General features: G+C 46.5%; 1 protein-coding gene across 1 annotated transcript in view; it reads left to right on the top strand.

The window, feature by feature from the left end:
* The first annotated feature begins 10,509 nt into the window (after positions 1 to 10,509).
* Positions 10,510 to 11,760, top strand: part of LOC130272948 (probable acyl-CoA dehydrogenase 6) — a 106,851-nt gene continuing 105,600 nt past the window's right edge. Inside the window, exon 1 of the mRNA XM_056519001.1 lies at positions 10,510 to 10,525. The gene's annotated coding sequence lies outside the window, so the exon portion shown is untranslated. The remainder of the gene's footprint in view (positions 10,526 to 11,760) is intronic.

The raw sequence follows: 11,760 nt of genomic DNA, 5'->3' as shown, positions 1-11,760 counted from the left end.
TGTCCTGCCATTGACAGCGGCCATCGTCACCTTCATTTGCAGTGGTGTTATGAATGAGAAACCTGAACTGCTATGGACTGAAATCATATAGTTTTATTGATGAATCCAAGTTCTCTTTGGTTTCCAGTGATGGTCAGGTTGGAGTCTGGAGACCGGTGGTGATCAATTTAATCCTGCCTTTACTGTGGAACAACACACTGCCCCCTGCTGGTGTAGTGATCAAGGGAGCCATCACATATGACAGTCAGCCAACCAAAGTAGCAATACGAGGAACATTAAAGGGGTAATCCGGTGGAAAACATTTTTTTTTATCAACTGATGCCAGAAAGTTAAACAGATTTGTAAATTACTTCTATTTAAAATTCTTAATCCTTCCAGTATTTATCAGAAGCTGTATACTACAGAGAAAGTTCTTTTCTTTTTGATTTTTTTTTCTTTCTGACCACAGTGCTCTCTGCTGACACCTCTGTCCATGTCAGGAACTGTCCACAGCAGGAGATGTTTGCTATGGGGATTTGCTCCTGCTCTGGACAGTTTCTGACATGGACAGAGGTGTTCAAAAAGAAAAAAAAACTTCCTGTGGAACATACAGCAGCTGAGAAGTACTGGAGGGATTAAGATTTTTTAATAGAAGTAATTTATAAATCCGTCTAACTTTCTGGAACCAGTTGATTTAAAAAAAAAAAATTCCACTGGAGTACCCCTTTAACAGCTCAGCCATATGTGCAGGACATACTGCGGCCACCTGTGTCGCCTCGCTTGGCTTTCCAGCTACTCACTACCTAGGGCATAAATGGTTGAAAAGTAAAATAAAGCAAGTGTTTTAATGGTTGGTATAATATACACTTTAACTTGGGGTTAGAGCTAGTGGACAACTTCAGGTATTCTTTTGTGGTGGCCCAGTACAGAAGTGGCCCTTCTGTACACTGTTGGTCCTATCAGGGGGACTCTCTCCCAGTCCCTTGGCCTCCACACTTCTCAGAACTCTCATTCCCCTTATAGAGTTAATGTATTGCATTATGTGTTAATGTATCTTGAAATCCTGTTGTTAAGCCTTGTGTAACAAGGAAGGTGACCAGGTGACTTCTTGTTGACCCATGGACCCCTCCAAATTGCTCCCTTATATAGCAGGGAGGAGCTAGCCTAGTCAGATTAGTTCTGAATTCCATTTTTAGCTGAGGTACAGTCAAGTGAAGACCTGAGAGTGTCTGGTGTTCCTAAGGGAGACCAAGGCCTATTCACGCAGCCACTACCTGTGGAACCCCCTGCAGGTGAAAGTCAAAGCCTGGTAAGCCTAAATACAGGGGAGAAGTCTAGTCAGCATACACTGAGCATCTCCTTGGGCCTGAACTGAGCTGTAAAGACTTTAACATCTGTCTGCCTCAGTAAAGTGCCGCTGTTCCGCAACCTTGCATTGGAGTGATTATTTACCCCGTGCCTGGCCCAGGAACCAGCGGCCATACCTCAGGTGGTATAGAGGATAACCATGCCCTGGTGTCACGTACACAAAGTTTTAATACCATCTGCCCTAAGGGTAACAACATCTGCCCTTCCAACACCCTCACCACACTTTACCCTGCCCCATAGAAGTCATGTCCATAGGAATGCACTAAGGGAGTAATTGCTGGTGACTCTTGATGACTATATCAGGAGGTCATCCAAGATGTCTGCAATAAACACTCTCCAATACAAACCAGAGTGGGACCTAAAGAGGAACGTCATGTCAATCAAATTGCTGGAAGGTGTCATCCTCCGACTTATGTCCATTCCTCCTCCAGTACCAAGCATTGCAGGACAGTCAATGTAAATGACGACTAAACTGCGGCATGCATGGTCCTTGACAACTCGCTCCGTTTAGTGGGAACAATAAAAATCCTAAAGTTATTTTTGCAAGATATGACAGCTGTGGCCGGATGACCGAGGACGACGATAAACCACTATGAGACCATTGTATCTCCACAATTATAGCATAGTAAAACAGAGCATTGCCGAAAAATACGGCTTCAATGAAAAACATACAGTGGAAACTTTACAGGACGCAGCATTTAAGGAAGTGTGGATTATAACCCTCATCCTTTGCTGGTTTTTGAGGTACCATCTGGAGCCTGAAGCCTTGGGAGTGACCACCGAGATCTCCATCCTGCTGACATGCTGATCTGTGCAGAACGGCCTTTATGGCTTCCTGTGGATAGAATGACCGGGCTGTCCTTTTATCATGTGTATTCAGCCGTATAGTGATGGGGGGGGGGATTCATGCTGCGGCCTCTTCAGGTCCCTATTAAAGTCATGCGAGCTCATAAATGTTAATACCAGCCATATGTTCTATGAAGCAGGGTTAGGACCAGATGAGGAACATGTGGTAGCCTGGGGGATGTAGGGTATGGGGATGCGTAGCTGTGCGGTAACTAAAGGGTGCTTGTTAACCCTTGCTATTTGTGACGCTAGGGTGAGGGCTCCTCAGTAATGCTTGTACTACCGCCACCCTTCCCAAGAGTGATAGGGAGGTATATAATAATGGATTGTCCACAACCGGAGAGTTTACTGAAACAGGATCAACTTTTACTGAATATTTTCTGCAAGCTTCAATAACAGAATAGTCTGTTAACAACTGCTTTCCTTGGAGATTGACAAAGGTTGGGACTTTAGCATTTAGAGTCTTTAGGTATTGTGCGCTGTTACACTGGATTTAGGGGATTTAGCTGCGGTCCAGTAGTCACCCTAGCATTAGCAGGGGTTTAGATTAGAACTCACGGTTTTAGTTCAGTTGAGGCCGGTAGGTTTTCAGGCCTAGCGTGTCTTTGAAAGTTGCGCAGAACCATCCTGCTAGTCCGGCATCAACGAGAGCAGCAACCCAAGAGAGCGATAATTGGACACAGCTCCCTTATATGGGCAGGGGCTGGACTAGTGCTCATTGGTCCATACTGATGTCAATTACCATTACAAAGGCTTGTTGGTAACACGTGACCCAAGGACCTACAAAGGTCCTCCAACATACCGTAGAGATTATTAGCATGGTCACATGACTGAAGGTCCTGCGACGCCAAACAAGGTAAGCACTATACATTACTATAAAATATATACTATTATTAAATATATACACGTATTAACATTAGAGAATTAGACTTGAGGAGAGGTGACTAGGGGCTGTCCCACCTGAGGAACCCTACCTGAACGTAGTTACTCTGACTTTGGGGACCTCTACACTAGGTACGGTATGTAATACGGTATCGGGACACGACAAACATAAAGGGGTGATTGTGGTCTGCAAACTCCAGTACGGAGCTGATATGGTCAAAAAGTCACAATCGGACTTACCGGTGCAGAGGTGGAATCCGCAACTGGGCCCTCATGCCCGCGGGGGGCCTGATGCCCGCAGGGCTCAGCCACATAAGTCTAAAGCAGTGTTTCCTGACTAGGGTTCCTTCTGCTGTTGAAAAACTACAACTCACAGCCTGCCCGGACAGCCAACGGCTGTCCGGGCAAGCTGTGAGTTGTAATTTTGCAACAGATGGAGGCACCATAGTTGGGAAGCACTTCTCTATAATGATAAATTCACCATCTATCCAAGTTTTATCTATACACTAAGGTGATTTCCATTGGTGACCCGGTAAATGTCTATCTGGTCTCCCATTTCTGTCCAGGCACCGCCAGCATCTCCTTGGATATGGACTTCACTATCTCGGTGATGTGTTGTCTCAGGTAGGTCAGATCCTGTGGCTGGGGGGAAGATACATAGTGTGGGAGTTTTACCAAAACCTGTGTAAAGGAAAAGTTATCCGGTTGCCCATAACAGCCAAACAGATCGCTTCTTTCATTTTGCAGAGGCCTTGTTAAAAATGAAAGCAGCGAGCTGATTGGTTGCTATGGGCAACTGGGCAACTTTTCTTCTGGACAGGTTTTGATAAATCTCCGGACAGTAGTGTTACAGTATACAAAAAATTGTATCAGCTCACCATTCGCTCCATGCATCCGTGTCTCCAGCACAACCTCTCCTCGTGGAAGCTTGGAACAAACACTGGGGCCGAGTCCCCGGGTGGATCAATCAGTAGGAATGAAGGTAAACTTCCGGCTCCTGACAAGGATAAAATCCAAAATTTATTCCAAACATATTAAAATCCAAGTGCAACATAACAAAGAGTAAAAACACACAAACGAAAAGCACCGATGCGTTTCGACTTGTTAACAATGACTATGACTCCATCACCATGACTAAGACTTGTTAACAAGTCGAAACGCATGGGTGCGTTTCGTTTGTGTGTTTTTACTTTTTGTTATGTTGCACTTGGATTTTAATACATTTGGAATACATTTTGGATTTTATCCTTGTCGGGAGCCGGAAGTCTACCTTCATTCCTACTGTTTGATAAATCTCCCCCATTGAGCTCTTGATGTAGCCCCACCAGGGCTGGTGCAAAGATTTTTACCACCCTAGGCAAAACCTCATTTAGTCCCCCTCAAACCCTTACTGGGATCTGACCTCAGTTCTCCCCTTGTATTCGTAACGCCAGGGCGTGGTTTATCCTCAATACCACCTGAAGCTATACTGCTGGATCCTGGGCTAGGCACGGGAGCAATAAGGACTCTGACGCCAAGTTACTGACAATGGTAGCTTTACTGAGGGCAGACAGGTGGAAAAGTCTATACAGTTCAGCCAGGACCCAGGGAGGTGACCAGTGACTCAGAGACCTTACGGACTTGCTCGGACTTGTAGTAGATGGGGTCAATTTAATGCAGGCCACGTTGACTTGACAAATGATGACTGTGACTGACGTGACTGATGACTGACAATACTGAGACTGTAGCTTACTTGTAGCTTGTGGTTGTAGACTGGACTTGAGTCCTCCTATGACTCTGGACACACACCTAGACTCGACTGGACCTAAGAAGGAAGCAAGAGAGAGAGAGAGAAGCTCCACCCAGGGCTTATATGGGGGAGATGAGCAGGGAGCCCATAGGTCACCTTTTGGCCGTCTGGTCACTGATATCTCCTGGGTAACAATCACATGACAACTCACATGGTAATCTTCTTAAAGTTATAACACCTCTTTACACATTTTATAATACAACAATTGGTGAAACATATGTACAACAAGTGCAAGGGAGGCCATGGGGACACTGCAGGAGGCTGCCTGACAGGGCAGAAAGGGTACGGGGTAACACCTCCCGTACTGGGCAACAACAACTACTTTAGCTGCAGGACTTTAGTGGCAAAACCCTTCATGAATTACCTTGTATGAATGGAGCATAGTGGGGACTGTTACAGAATTTAGTCTGCCAAACCCTCGAGAGGATCATACTGGTGCCGCTGATTGGTAACAGCGGTTTTAGATGTATTGGTATACGTCCGTGATATAAATCTGAACTATGGACGCGTTCCAGATTAAAAGTCTTTAGTGTTTCTTCTGTAGTGTATCTGTATTGTTTTTTGTAAAGTAAATAGTGATGAGCGGTTGTCTAGACACAAAGGGGGACATTTATCAAAGCATTTAGTAGTTTTTTTTTTCTTAAAATTGTCGCACAAAAGTCGCCCGTGCGACTACGCTCTTTTTTCTGCGACTTTTTGGTTGTTCAGTGTCCTAAGCAAAAAATAAAAATCTTGCTTAACAAAGTAAAAAGTGATTTTTGCCTTGCAGTGGTCAGAGATTTATCAAGTGCAAAAGTCCCAAAAAAGTTGCATCGCATGAAAAAACCTATCGTATATACTCGAGTACAAGCCGACCCGAATATAAGCCGACGCCCCTAATTTCCCCCCAAAATCCCAGGAAAAGTTATTGACTCGAGTATAAGCCTAGGGTGGGAAATACATCATCCCCCCTGTCATCATCCAGACCCCCGTCATTAACACCCTCATCATCATCACCCTGTCATCATCACCGCCTGTCATCATCCCCCCTTCATCATCCCCCCCTTCATCATCACCGCCTGTCATCATCCCCTTGTCATCATCCCCTTGTCATCATCCCACAACCCCCCCTTCATCATCCCCTTGTCATCATCCCCACCCCCTTCATCATCCCCTTGTCATCATCCCCTTGTCATCATCCCCACCCCCCTTCATCATCCCCCTGTCATCATTCCACACCCCCCCCCCCTTTATCATCCCCTTGCCATAATCCCCCCCCCCCTTCATCATCCCCTTGCCATAATCCCCCCCCCCCCCCTTCATCATCACCACATGTCATCATCATGGTCTTCAACCTGCGGACCTCCAGATGTTTCAAAACTACAACTCCCAGAACGTCCCTCTGCGTCGTCATCAAGGCAACGTGACTATTCCGGGGCCGGGCTCGAAGCGCGGAGAAGAGGCCTCCCCGGTGAAGATGGCAGCCCGGAAAGACTATCACACCGGACGACCTCCTTACCGGACAGTCCTGCAGCACCGGACCAGCGCCGAGCGGAGGTGAGTACAGAACTAAAGGGGGTGAGAGGGGGCTGGATGATGTCGAAGGCCGCAGTGGTCTTCAACCTGCGGACCTCCAGAGGTTTCAAAACTACAACTCCCAGCAAGCCCGGACAGCCGATGGCTGCCCGGGCTTGCTGGGAGTTGTAGTTTTGAAACCTCTGGAGGTCCGGAAGTTGAAGACCACTGAGAGCTGAGAGTTCACTCGAGTACAAGCCGAGGGGGGTGTTTTCAGCACGAAAAATCGTGCTGAAAAACTCAACTTATACTCGAGTATATACGGTACTAAATTTACTGCAACTCAGACATGGAGCAGAAAAAGCCGCTACCAAAGCAAAAAAAAAAAAAAAGTGCTTAAGTGAAAGAAATGTATCAACAGGCTGAAAGCAGTTGATAAATAAGTTGCACATAAGCAAAAAAAATAGTAAGAAAAAAATTACAAAAAAAAGGAATACATAAGCAAACATTAATAAATGTCCCCCAAAGTTGATTTACACTTTTTATAATGCAGATGCAATGTGGATGATATCTAGAACACATACAGATAAAATATAGATTAAATCCAGAACACATACAGATGTGATATAGATGACATCCAAAAAATAGACAGGTGCAATATAGATCAAATCCAGAACACATACAGATAAAGAGTAGATTAAATCCAGAACATAGACAGATGCAATATGAATAAAAATACAGAACACATACAGATGTAATATACAGTAGATTAAATCTAGAACACATACAGTTTAACTTGTTGGACATACCGTATTTTTCGCCGTATAAGACGCACTTTTTCTTCCCCAAAAATGGGGGGGAAAAAGTCGGTGCATCTTATACGGCGAATACACCCCTATCGCGGCGGTCCCTGCGGCCATCAACGGCCGGGACCCGCGGCTAATACAGGACATCACCGATGGAGGTGATGCCCTGTATTAACCCTTCAGACGCGGCGATCAAAGCTGACCACCGCATCTGAAGGGAAAGTGACACTAACCCGGCTGTTCAGCGATTTCACCACGGTGGTCCCGAACAGCCCGACTGAATAGCCGGGTTAGTGCTTACAGGACACCGGGAGGGACCTTACCTGCCTCCTCGGTGTCTTCTCCGTTCAGGGATCCCCTGTATGGCCGGCGCTCTCCTTCCTCGTTATCACGTCGTCGCGTATGTGCGTCAGCGTGCGTAACGACGTGATGGCGGCGACGGAGAGCGAGGATACCCGGCCGGCAGCAGAGACGTTCCAGAGCAACGGGGACACGGCGACAGCGATGGTAGCGACATCCAGGGCAGCGGTGACGGGTCCGGAGCGGCGGGGACACGTGAGTATTACCTCCTATGCAGTGGTCTTCAATCTGCAGACCTCCAGATGTTGCAAAACTACAACTCCCAGCATGCCCGGACAGCCGTTGGCTGTCCGGGCATGCTGGGAGTTGTAGTTTTGCAACATCTGGTGGTCCGCAGGTTGAAGACCACTATTGGGTTCAAAATCTTTATTTTTTTAGATTTTGCACCTATAAATTGGGTGCGTCTTATACGCCGGTGCGTCCTATAGGGCGAAAAATAATCTTTTTTCAACCATACTAACTCTGCAACTATGTAATATAGATTAAATCAAGAACATAGACAGATGTAATGTAGATTGAATCCAGAACACATACAGATGTAATATAGATTAAATCCAGAACATAGACAGATGTAATATCCAGTAGATTAAATCTAGAACATAGACAGATGTAATGTAGATTGAATCCAGAACACATGCAGATGTAATATAGATTAAATCCAGAACATAGACAGATGTAATATGGATCAAATATAAAACACATATAGATGTAATATAGATTAAATCTAGAACACATACAGCTGTAATATGGATCAAATACAGTGGTCCCTCAACATACGAAGGTAATCCGTTCCCAATGGACCATCGTTTGTTGAAACCATCGTATGTTGAGGGATCCGTTCAATGTAAAGTATAGGACAGTGGTCTACAACCGTTGGCTGTCCGGGCATGCTAGGTGTTGTAGTTTTGCAGACCACTGAAGACCACTGGTATTGGAGGTTATACTCACCTGTCCCCGCTGCTCCGGACCGTCACCGCTCGTCACCGCTGCCCTGGATGTCGCCCTCCATCGCTGTCACCGCGTCCCCGAGGTGTCCCCGACGCTCCGGCAAGGCTTCTGCTTCCCCGGGACCCTCGCTCTCCGTCGCCGCCATCACGTCGCTACACACGCCGCTCCTATTGGATGACGGGACGGTGTGCGCAGCGACGTGATGACGACGATGGAGAGCGCCGACGATGCAGGGGATCCTGAAGAGGACGCGCCGGACCCCCGAGGACAGGTAAGTGATCGTCAGCGGACCACACGGGGCACCGTAAATGGCAATCCGGGGGCAGCTGAAGCAGTCTGCGCTGCCGGATAGCCGTTCATGCGATGGCCCCGACATACAAAAGCATCGTATGTTGAAATGATCGTATGTCGGGGCCATCGCAGGTCGGGGGGTCACTGTACAAAACACATACAGATGCATACACTCTCTCCATAGACTTCAATAGGCTTTTTACATCCACAAAACATGTGGTAGTAGCTCATGTTGCATTTTTAACCCCCTAACAACCAGGCCAATACAAACATGTTATTTTCCATCCATGTAGCTCTATAAGGGTTTGTTTTTTTGTAGACGGAGTTGTATTTTTCCATTTCACCATTTTTGTTACATATAATTTATCAAATAGTTTTGATTTTTTTGTTTTGTTTTTATGTTTTTCTGGAGGGAAGGCAAAGGACAGCATTGTTAATTCAGTTGATAGTTCAGTCTCCTCGTCCCTCCATACACATCGTGAACATGGCTGCCAGACATCCCTGGTGGCAACTTATCTCTCCGAGAACAAAAGGACGGGGCAGTTGAATTTCAATATGGCTAATTCTTCTCTGCCATGGCACCTCACCTGCCATCGGAGAACAACATACACCAGAGTTTCCAACCAGGGCGCCTCCAGCTGTTGCAAGACTACAACTCCCAGCATGCCGGGACAGCCAAAGACTGTCTTAACCTATTACAGTCGCTGCGCCCTGGTCATTAGCGGACAGCATTGTACATGTACATTGTGATGGATTTACTGTCTATGAAGTGAGCGCTGAAGCTGCGCTCGCTTCATAAACTGCGGGTCCAGGCCAAAGCCTGTCCGGGCATGCTGGAAGTTGTACTCCTGCAACAGCTGAAGGCACCCTGTGTTGGGAAACACTGCTTTATGCACTTTATGGGCGCTTTCCCCAGGGGAGAGCACCCAAAATGTACTTACTCTTTTTTTTTTTTTTTTTGTGTGTGTGTGTGGGGGGGGGGGGTTCTTTTCTTCTCATTTCAGATACATGTATGTTGAGCATTACCAAAGGCTGTCCAGGCAACCAAAACCTGTGCAAAAGAAAAGTGGAGCAGGTGCCCATAGCAACCAATCAGATTGCTTCTTTAAAGAGGCTATCCAGGAATCGAAAAACAGAGATAATTTCTTTCAAAGACCACTCCCTGTCTGTCTCCAGGTTGGGTCTCCAAGTTGTAATACCACACCCAAAGTGGAGACAGACAGAGAGCGGTCTTTGAAAGAAATTATCTCTGTTTTTGTTTTATTCCTGGATAACCCCTTTAATTGCTAAAAAGGCCTCTGAAAAATGAAAGAAGCGAACTGGTCCAAAGTTGCTCAGCCACATAAGTCTAAAGCAGTGTTTCCTGACTAGGGTACCTTCTGCTGTTGCAAAACTACAACTCACTGCCTGCCCGGACAGCCGTTGGCTGTCCGGGCAGGCTGTGAGTTGTAGTTTTGCAACAGCTGGAGGCACCATGGTTGGGAAGCACTTCTCTATAGTCATATAGAGGGAGATTTAGCGAAACCTGTGCAGAGGAAGAGTGGTGCAGTTGCCCATAGCAACCAATCAGATTTCTTCTTTCATTTTTAAAGAGGTCTGTAAAAAATGAAAGAAGCGATCTGATTGGTTGCTATGGGCAACTACACCACTCTCTCTCTCTCTGCACAGGTTTTGATTAATCTCCCCCATAGATTATATAACATAAATCCACCATCTATCCAAGTTTTATGTATACACTAAGGTGATTTCCATTGGTGACCCGGTAAATGTCTATGTGGTCGTCCATTTCTGTCCAGACGCCGCCAGCATCTCCTTGGATATGGACTTCACTGTCTCAGTGATGGGGGCGGGGGGGGAGAAATACATAATCGGGGAGATTTATCAAAACCTGCGCAAAGCTACCTAGTTGCCCATAGCAACCAATCAGATCGCTTCTTTCATTTTGCAGAGGCCTTGTTAAAAATGGAAGAAGCGATCTGATTGGTTGCTATGGGCAACTGGGCAACTTTTCCTCTGCACAAGTTTTGATAAATCTCCTTTAAAGGGGTATTCCGCCCCTAGACATTTTATCCCCTATCCAAAGGATCGGGGATAAGATGTCAGATCGCCGCGGTGCCGCTGCTGGGGACCCCTGGGATCCCTGCTGCGGCACCGCGCTATCATTACAGCACAGAGCGAGATCGCTCTGCATGTAATGATGGGCGGTACAGGGGCCGGAGCATCGTTACATCACGGCTCCGCCCCTCATGATGTCACGACCCGCCCCTTTCAATACAATTCTATGGGAGGGGGCGTGGCGGTTGTCACGCCCCCTCCCATAGACTTGCATTAAGGGGACGGGCCGTGATGTCACGAGGGGCAGAGCCATGACGTCACGCTGCTCCGTCCCCCGTATCGCCCGTCATTACGCACAGAGCGAACTCGCTCTGTGCTGTAATGATAGCGCGGTGCCGCCGCGGGGATCCCGGGGGTACCCAGCAGCGGGACCGCGGCGATCTGACATTTTATCCCCTATCCTTTGGATAGGGGATAAAATGTCTTGGGGCGGAATACCCCTTTAATGCTTCTGCTTTAGACCTTAGGCTTCTATCACATCACTGTCATGTTCCTGCTTTTTAACAGCCGTTTTTCTGCTGAAAGAGGTCATGAAAAAATAGACAAAATAACGGAACATAACGGGTGATAATGGATGACCAATGTCTGTTATTTTAACGGGCATTCTGTCCAAATTACAGACATGTTCCATCCGTTATCACCCGTTATTTAATTCGTTATAGTCCGTTATTTGAAGTCCATATTCTGAGCATGCTCAGTACAAATAACGGATCATAACGGACGTTAAAATAATGGGCACTAACGGATGTCAATTGGGAACATCCGCCTCCTATAGACTTCAATGTTAAAATTTTAACGGCCATTACTTAACCGTTTTTTTTTTGGGACGGGGCAAAAATTAGCACATGAATGTCTTTTGCAACGTCAAAAATAACGTCCGGG

The sequence above is a fragment of the Hyla sarda genome, chromosome 5 (genome assembly GCF_029499605.1).
Source record: "Hyla sarda isolate aHylSar1 chromosome 5, aHylSar1.hap1, whole genome shotgun sequence".
NCBI classification, from domain to species: Eukaryota; Metazoa; Chordata; class Amphibia; order Anura; family Hylidae; genus Hyla; species Hyla sarda.
The sequence above is the reverse complement of the archived record's forward strand: the minus strand, read 5'-3'. Positions and strand labels throughout refer to the sequence as shown.